Source organism: Ambystoma mexicanum, chromosome 3p (assembly GCF_040938575.1).
Source record: "Ambystoma mexicanum isolate Mex_15411 chromosome 3p, UKY_AmexF1_1, whole genome shotgun sequence".
In the NCBI taxonomy this organism is placed as follows: domain Eukaryota; kingdom Metazoa; phylum Chordata; class Amphibia; order Caudata; family Ambystomatidae; genus Ambystoma; species Ambystoma mexicanum.
This window is the reverse complement of record NC_090925.1, coordinates 677817570-677827049: the sequence shown is the minus strand read 5'-3', so window position 1 is coordinate 677827049 and position 9480 is coordinate 677817570. Positions and strand designations below refer to the sequence as shown.

Sequence of the window (9480 nt, the reverse complement as noted above, 5' to 3'; positions counted from 1 at the left end):
ATTACAACCCTGGCGTTAAGGGGTTAACGGCGCCGTAAAAGGTTGCGGCGCCGTTAAACCCTTAACGCCAGATTCACACTTTAACGCCTGCTTTTTGCAGGCGTTTAAGTCCAACCCGCTAAGGGACCTTGGTGCTAATTACGGCACTGTAATTTACGGTGCCGTAATTAGCGCCTTCCCCATTCCCATTGAGCCCTATGGGCCAAAAATGGGAATGGGGAAGAGGCCATGGGATTTACCGCCCCGCCAACCTTGGAATGGGGCGGTAAATCCGCCATCCACCATGGCGGAATCCGTCATGGACCATGGTGCTAAAAGCACCATGGTCCAAAGCCAGGGTTGTAATGAGGCCCACTGTATATGCCCGAAGATCGTACTACAAAACACATAGCTGAAATATTTGTAGGCATGGTACAACAATGGCAGCTAGACATGAATAGACTTTTATATTGGCACAGATAATGCCTCAAACATGAAGAAAGCATTTCAACAGGAACTTAAGAACAGTGATTAAGCTGCTTGGTCACAACTTACATTTAGGAGTTCAAAAGTGTTTAAAAATTCAGTGTGTTGACACGGCAGTGAAAAGTTGCAGACAGCTGGTTGAGTCTTTCAGCCGCAGCTGGAAGAAAAGGCGAGAGCTAACCTTAAAACAAACAACTAAACATTCCCTGATTTATGATGTAGTCACAAGGTGGGGCTCAACATATGCCACGATAGACCGCTTCATTGAGCAGCAGCAAGCGATGTGTGCAGTTCTTACTGCAGATAGAAGTCGCTGGCATTTGATGCCAAAACAAAATGACATGTTGAACCTTGGGGGCATTTCATTAGTACTTGGGTCAGTCCACATGTTCACAGATTCTCTTGCTTGGGGCACACATGTCACTGCATCAGCAGCAATCGGACCAATATTGAATCACCTATTGAATAACATTCTGGTTTTGGTCCGACTGATCGTCCACTATCGAGAGAAATTGAAAACTATTGCAGCAGACCTGAGCAGTAGATAAGAGGCACCTTAAACACGATTGTTGGTTGACATCTGTTCATTCCTGTATCCAAAGTCCAAAGAACACTTCCTCAGTAATGTCACTGATACGGCAGAAGCAATAAAAGAGAATGTGTTACAAGAAAAACACAGCCTGGAAGATGAGGGTCAGGAATCGGATTTTTCAACTGCCACAATGACAAGACCTGTAAGACTCAACATTAGTATTCCATGAAAACCTATTGACCCTTTGGATGGCAATGAGCCTCTAAAATGTCCATGTTATATTCACTTTAATGTGCAAATTTGTTATCTCCTTTTTAATCGCTTTTAAATCAAAAACTGGAGTACCACTCTCCATACAATGCAGTTTTTGGGTCCTCCAAAAAGGTAATAGATTAATCTTCGAACCAAAGCTGGATCAGCCTGTTACACGTAGATAAAACAGATAATGTATACGCTAGTGTTAATGCAGGCATCATAACTTCTAGTTGATGCTCCTTTGTTCTGGGTCTGGACTCGTTCCTCATTGTTATTTAAAGTTTGTCCAATGGGAGTGTTCCAAGTCTATTTTTATCTTTGTCAAATCTGGAACCCAATGACCTAGTTGATTAAAAAAATATTAAATCATAGGCAATAGTGCTTGTGTGCACTTCATTCTAGCCATTTGGAGAGTCAGCATATGCGTAACTAGTTGTCTTGCTTCTCTTGGGGTGTCTTCCGGAGGGAATGATGTTTCGTCTTTATACGTATGCATGGTTTGATGTGGTGTGTGTGTATGTAGCCACAATCGCCGTCCTTTCAATTTCACGGCAGTGGGGTTAGCTTCCTCCACTTCGTAAGGACCTTCAAAACGAGGAGTGCTCAAGGTCAGTTTGAACTTTCGTACTAACACTTGGCCTCTGGGATACAGTTTTGGGTGTTCGAGCAAATCCTGAGATTGATTGTTGGTATTGCTTCTTTTTGACCCCTCCCTCCGGTTTTTGATCTGTTGAGATATGAAAGAAACACTTAATAATTGCAAAATAATCCTGAATCTCGTCATCTAATGCCCTTCCTACACTGTCGGCACCCATTCTTACCCTACTTGGAGCAGTCAATGGGGTTCCCTCACAACGTCCAGTCCCCAACTTGTGAGGAGTCAAATAATAATTTAGCATTTATCTAGCGCTACGAACCCTCGGGTATCTGAGCGCTGCTTATTATTACCCACAGTGCGTGGTGCTCATTCATCGACCTCGGAAGGATGAAAGGCTGAGTTTGGCCCCGTCGGCATTCAAACCTGCGTCGGCAGGCTCTGCACAGATGTCAAAGCGAGCGCTCTACTCGCTGTGCTATCGGTCCGGCGAGCCGAGCCAGGTTGGTTTCTTAATGAAAACAAAGCAAGGGGCAGACCATGCAACCAATCCTTTTTTCAAAGTTCTTAATTCAGCTATTCTCTCCTTAAGTCCGTTTAGTTTCTCACATACTGTCGGACTGTGGGTGGGGAAGCAGGCATAAATGTGCGCTTTTATACCTAACAACAAAAGTACTAATGCCTCAAAAAGTTCATTTACAAAGTGTGGTACATTGTCATACTGCAAAACTTTGTATCCCACCCAGGGAACACTTAGTCTACCAGAAACTTGGCAGTGCACAAGGCATCTGGGTGTGTGAATGGACTTGCCTTGATCCATCTAGAAAAAGGACACGCTGCGACCAGCATATATTGATGGCCATTACATGTCTGTACCATGTCTACATAATCTGTATGTAAATGGGCCATTTGGTCTAGAGATTACTCCTCCTACTGTTCACAAAGTGTCCTGCAGTAAACTGACGCACAATGAACCGTGCCACATGTTGGATGAGAACCATTCTTCTGCAATTGTTGCAGCTAAACATATGTGCTTGCCAGTGAAGCTGCTCCTCTCCATGTTGGAGGAATAACTGGCTTTCCAGTACTATCCGTTATTCCCGTCCCCCTGAGGTAATTTGGAGGCAGAACACCCCTGTTTCCTCCATACATCCTGTTCTTGTGGAGCTTGACCTTGTATTTACTGGACAATAGATAGCATGTTAAAGCCCTCCTTTATGAAAAGTCATTTATAGTGTGCCTGTGTTTCTAGGTGTGAGAAGACAAGGGAGGGTACAGAGGGCAGACAAGACAAACTATCTTACTAGGCCATGTGTCATTCAGATCGTGCCAGTGCAAGAACGCAAAGTGAAGGGGGCTGCGGAAGTGCAAAGGGAAAGAAAAGTGATAATCAATTGGAGGACTTTTGTGTAATCTTGAGTTAGGGTCGGAGGCCGTTCATATATGAGGCCATTTATATTTACATGTCAAAAATTTGATACGAAAAAGCAAAAATTGAGTGAATGGTAGGAGTGACTGAGTATGAGTGGAACTTGTAGATATTTGTCTGTGGAAATGTTCTAGTATTTTATATGAATATGATGTGCAAATAAAAGTTTTTATAAATTGAAAATTGAACATTTATTGGCGTTTATGAAGTAAATAAATGTGTTGAGAGGCTATTCCTGGTTCCATGGATCCAATTGTTCTGTTGACTATTTTATAACGCCTGAAGGACCTGGGACTGTAATCAGGCACCCCTTTGTTCTATAATCAAGTTTGAGAGGGGCAGGAAGGCTGTTCCAGAGGGAGGCACCTGCAGAGGAAAGTGGTCTGCCTCCTACCTACACTCTGCCTGGAGAAGCGTCTGACCCTGAGAGTTGGAGGCAGCAGAGTGAAGGGCTCGTGAAGGAAGGTATTTAGGAAGAGAGTTGGATGTAGTGCGGGCCCTAGCCCCAGAAAGCCTTGTGGATGATGCAGAGGGCCTTCAACTTGATCACTGCGGCCACTCCAAGCCAGTAGAGAAATTTCAGGGCTGGAGAGAGATGGTCCCGGGGCTTGAGGCCAAGGATAAGTCTTGCAGTCATGTTCTGGATTAGTTGCAGAGGGTGGAGAGTACAGGAAGGCAGATTGAGAAAAAGAGAACCAGGGCTCTGGAGACAATGAGCTGCTGGGAAAGTGACAAAAGGAAGAGTACCTCTGAGGAGGTGCAGCTGCTAGTGGGCCTTCTTGGAAAGGTCTGTGCTGTGATGAGAGAGTGGAGTTGAAGATGACACCACTGTCTATTTTGAAGCCTTGGGAAACACCACATGTGGAGGAGAGAGGTGGTGGAGAGGGAGTGAGGACCCAAATTGCAGCTGGGAGGGTTGGTCCAGGAGGAAAGATCAACCACCCCCAGGGCTTGATCTGTGATGCCCAGGTTCTCATGGAGACGCTTGATCAGGATGGTGTGATTTGACCATGTTGAAAGGAGGGAAAAGTTCTAGGTGGCTGAGGACAGAAGGGGTGCTGTAGTTGAGATGGAGAGCAGATCTTCATGGGTGTTCAGGAGAGCAGTTTCTGTGCCTTCGACTGCTCTCCGGCCAGACTGGTAGACATGGAGACAGCCAACAGTTTCAGTGTGGAGAGTAAGCTGGGAGACGGACAACCTTTCCAGAAGTTTGACCCGGAAAGGAGTGTTAGACATCAGGCGATAGCCAGACAGTTAGTCGGCAGAAGGCCTTTTAAGGAGGGGGTGCACAAGGGAGTGCTTGAGGAGAAGAGGGGGTGTGGGGGAAAGCACCAGTGATGAAAAGCACCAGTGACGAAGAGTGACTGACACCCTCGCTCCAGCCTTTGTTGATTTCTGCAATGTGGTCCTTGATGGTTTTGGAGGAGCAGGGGAGCACCTATTTAGACGACACTTCCATAGACTGCCTTGTCTAGAAACGTTGTCGGTGTTATCAGAGAGAGAGGCGAGAAAGGTGGAGGAGAAGTAGAGGTGGCTGGAGGGGAGCAGGGGGCTAGGGTAGCAGGAGAGGAAGAGGAGAGCGAGGGCAGACTGTCCTGAGTTTTAGTAGAGAAGTGAGAAGCCAGGGCTGTACAGTGGGCCTGGGAGGGAACAGGAGAGGTGGAGACTGCAGGAGGATTGGCCAGCTCTTTGCAGAGAGATGTGGGCTTGGATGTGGAGACTGTTCTTGGACAGGACAGAGTCTGTATTGCCTTTGGAGCAGGAAGCGGGTTTGTTTGTTCAAGGATGCACCTGAAGCCCTCCACTTCTTCTTAGCCACCATGCACTTGCCTTTCAGGGCGTCAGGGTCAGAGTCATACCAAGAGTTGCACTTGGAGGTAGGCTTCAGATGGATTCTCATGGCAGGGGAAAGGATTTCCAGAGTGTTGGAAATGGCAAGATGCAGATTAGAGAGGGCAGTGTCTGGGTGAGAGTCAGCTGCAGGAGTAGGAGGCGCAGAGAAGGTGGAGGAAAAGGCATCAACTGACATGCTTCATGGGCAGAATGGCCAAGAAGGTAGGTGGAAGTGCTGGGGTGGGTTTTGCCTGGAGGACAGAGTGTTGGGGTGAGGGGAAAGATGAAAGTGGTCAGTCTAAGAGAACAGTAGTGAGGGAGGAGTAGAGGAGGAAGAAGTAAGTGACTCAAAAGTACCGCGGCCCCCTTGCAGGATTGGGGACCTAGACCGTGGGAGAGAGCCTAATGGGATATGCAGGGGAAAGGGGGGGTCACCAAAGGTAATGTGTGGAAGGAGCAGATGGGTACATTCGGCAGTACAAAGGTACTGCCACAGGGTGGGCACCTAGAGAGCCTTAGGAGACACAGTAACAGTACCACAGTTCCAACAATGCAGAACGCCCAGATTCAACTTTCCTGATTTGTCGCAGCAGGTTTACAGCTGCTAATATCCTGCTGACACCGACAGACACCCACTGGAGCTGCTTCAGAGGAGCTGCCCTTAGCCTCAGGGCCCTTCACCACAGGGGCTGCAGCAGGTTGAGGGGCAGCCCTAGCGGTAGCTGGTAAAAGGGTCTGTTTGCCCAATCACAGGGGAAGGGAGGTCTCAAGGAAGGGAAAACAGGAAGCACACACACAGCAGGCAGGCAGGCTGCGATGCGGCGAGGGAAGATGGTGCTAGCAAGAAATGCTTTAAAGTTCAACGAGGGAGCCCAGAAGGAACTGCTCACCTGCTCTCTATTTACCAACATGCATCATCCTGCCATTTGTTTACATCTTTTTTCTCTAAACTGAATATGGATGTATAATGGGCTGTATTTTTAGCCTCTGTGACTTTGTTTCTGCTGGAAATTAAATCTGCTTGTTTAGAATGCACTGAGCATTTTACGATAGCTAGGGTTAATGGAAGTCGAAATGCTTCTAGAAGCCTACCCAAAAGGGCTGCATGTTGCACCGGAGTGCCGTCTGCGTGGAGGAAGCCCTTCCTTTTCCAGCATGACAGCACTGCGTGCACAGTTGACGTCACATAGGTGGAGTACACTGTAACTTCCTCATCCTCAAAGCTTTGCAGTGCTTTGAGCGCTACTAATTCTTCAGCCTGTGCTGAGTAAAAGCAACCTCATACTTGTTACACCCTCAAATTCACCTTCTCTATTTAGCTTTACTACAGCTGATCCAGTATGCATTTCCCCAGTTGCCTGGTCGATTTCTGATGAACCATCAATAAAGACAATCCCCCCCCTGGAAATAGCCACTTGGGAGATATTATAATTCTCAATATACATTGTACAATCATGCACATAGTTGTGCTCTCCTACTGGGTCTGCGATTAATGTGGCTGGGTTCACTGTCTTGCATCTAACCATTTTAACCGCAGGGTTAGAAATGATCACCTCGTACCCCAATGCTCTTTGTGTAGTCCATGTACTTTTGGGTTTCTCTAAAATTGCAAATCATGCATGTTCTACAAATAATGTTACTGAACACCCCATTGTTGTACTTGAAGCCTTTACAATTGCAAATGCAGCAGCAGCTAAACATTGCTCACAGGGATAGTGTCCCTTCATTACTGGATCCAAAATCCCACTATAACATGCCAATGGTTTATGTCCTTGTTCTACTGTCGTCTTCTGTGTAATAACTGCTGTTATGACTTCTCCATTTGAATGGGAGAATAAATAATGTTTCTCACTATAATTTGGGATCCCAAACGCAGGAGAGAGGCCTACACCCAGCAATACGATTCCAGCATCAGTCCAAGCACAGCTAGATTTGAGTCAATTGGAACAGTAGAGTACACTCCTAAACACAGCTAGTTTTTATGAATCTTGTACAGTGGGAGAGAGGCCTACGTCTGAGTAATTGAGTACACTCCTAAACACAGCTAGATTTGAGAATCCTGTATAGTGGGAGAGAGAGTGGGAGCGATGGATAAATGGTACACGTTTTGAAACTGATGCAGTCCATTATGGACAGCCAGTGCAGGTCTTTCTGGTGTTTAGAAATGTTTCTTCCTTTATATATTTTCCAAATCCATGGGATTGGGATTGGTATTTTGTTTCCTCCTTTTTTATACTTTCCACTAATCTTTTTTATATCGTTCTTGTATTATTATGTTAAATGTATTCTTTAGTTGTATATTATTTTCCTTAGATGTTTCCCTTCTTGATTGACATCAATCTCCTAGTAGAAAATGAGTGAAGGTTTTGACCATGGTTTTATATTCATTAGCCTAGGCACAACAAAAATGTATATTAACACTTTTATAATCCCACATGTGCACTTTGAAAAATATGTTTACTGCGTGTGCCTTTCTTTACTATCTTAGTAAAGGTAGCCTGTCTCTATTTCACTCCTTTCTTGAGTTTGATACACACTCTTCTATGGACCTTGCCTCAGGAATCTTAAATAAAAAAAAGTGTGAACTCTTCTGCACTTTTGGGATGAAGAATGGAGGTATCTTTCTCTTTGTAATCTCCCCAAAGAATCCCGCTACTTTTTACACCTATTCATTTATACCGCAAACCGTCCCTCTTATTTTGTCATTTTCTTTGTTCTACTTACATCTGTGACCCAGTTTGAGTCCTCCGCCATTGACTCTCCCTCAATCAACCAGTTTGCCTTTCATCCACAGGGTGCCTGCGGGGACTGGACTTTTGTTTAAGAGGGACCTGCCGACCAAATCGTCTTCACACGTGACTCTGCACGCCGCTCTCCACAGGAAATTCATGGTCCTCTGACTAATTGCGGGAGTAGCCAATTGTCTGGGGGGTAGGAGGGGGATTCTGGATCTGGTCTAAGCTGACTAGACCGTAATCATCCACACTGCTACCAAATGTGCTCTAGCGCATTAAAGTGTTTTTTGTGATAGTTGGAATTACAAAAATAGATCTTAGACCGAATAACCGGACCGACTCCAAGAATATGGCGTAATACTACTTTATTATCAGTTTAATGCAGGATCATCTGGCAGACTTCGGACTGATGCTTGCACACTCACAACCAAGTTTGATTACATGGAGGTCTTTTACCCCCAATATGCATCATCTATAAAATCATTCTATGTGGCAAAATTCAAAACCTCTCGAAGGGAGGGAATGGTTAAGGGACCATATCTACTTCTAAAATATAGAAGTATAAGTGCCTCATTGGCTACCCTTTGTCTGTAGGGCACGCCCTGGAATACCTCTACATGCATGCAGTACTGATTATGATGGACAAAACATCAAGTGATTGGCTCTTGCAACATTGTATGTTAGCTTGTCTCCCGAACCCCCACTGGTTGGTTGGCATACTATCCCAACCTTGGACTTTTGGCTCCTTAGTAACATGTATGTGAAACTAAACTTATTTGTTTGAATCCCACCAGTCTACTCCCCATTTTCCCAATTGGACCATCTGTCATCAGTAGCCCATCAGCCAAAGTTCTCCGTCTGTAGTTGACCATGTTGCTGCTCACTGTTCTGGAACATTCAAGGGAGTATGAACCCACCACTATCTTAGCTTAGAGCTCCAATTAATAGTCTTTGTTTTCAACTTCTGGCTCACGTATGAGTGGACCACAAATGTGTTCATTTCAGGCTTCCATTTACTACTATTTGATTTAATTATGCAAGGTGCTGTTGTTCCTCTTGGCCTCTAGAGCCTTGCTCACTCTCTCATATGAACTTTATACATTTAATTTGGCCAGCAGTTTGACTTTCACAGATGTTTTTGTCTTCCTTCATCTAAGAAGAACGTCTCATGTTCAGGGCTCATCCATGTACTCCCTTTGTGCTCTGTGCTTATCCTTTAAAAATAGAATTGTTGCTCTGGGCCAACCTTGACTGATCGCCGGGTCTGCTGACTGGGCTGTATTTTCATGCCTTCTGATTCTTAAAGGTTCGGCCTGCTTCTGAGGTCACTTGGTTACTTTCAACGTGAACAGTCCGTTTTCCTAAGATGGCCGTCCTTGCCATGATATATATTCCTCTATAGCAAGCTTCTATGTGTTTTCTTTCTACTTTGCATTACTGCATATTTACAGTTATTGGTCAGTAAGTTGCTTAATTTCTTTTAGATTCATGATTACCTTAACTTCAGGTTCATGTTACTTAGTGCTTCAGTTACTTTATTACTTAATATTTTCATATTGTTTCAGCATAGGTTCATATATCTTATTCATTACATCACTTTGTCCTTATCTGATTTCATTTAACGTCCATCCATGAT

The 9480-nt window shown here is 44.9% G+C and overlaps 1 long non-coding RNA gene across 1 annotated transcript in view; it reads right to left on the bottom strand.

Annotated features, from left to right (window-relative positions):
• Nucleotides 1-220: 220 nt before the first annotated feature.
• Nucleotides 221-9480, bottom strand: part of LOC138580702 (uncharacterized) — a 35376-nt gene continuing 26116 nt past the window's right edge. The window contains exon 6 of the long non-coding RNA XR_011304327.1: nt 221-1979. This is a non-coding gene — a long non-coding RNA (uncharacterized lncRNA). The remainder of the gene's footprint in view (nt 1980-9480) is intronic.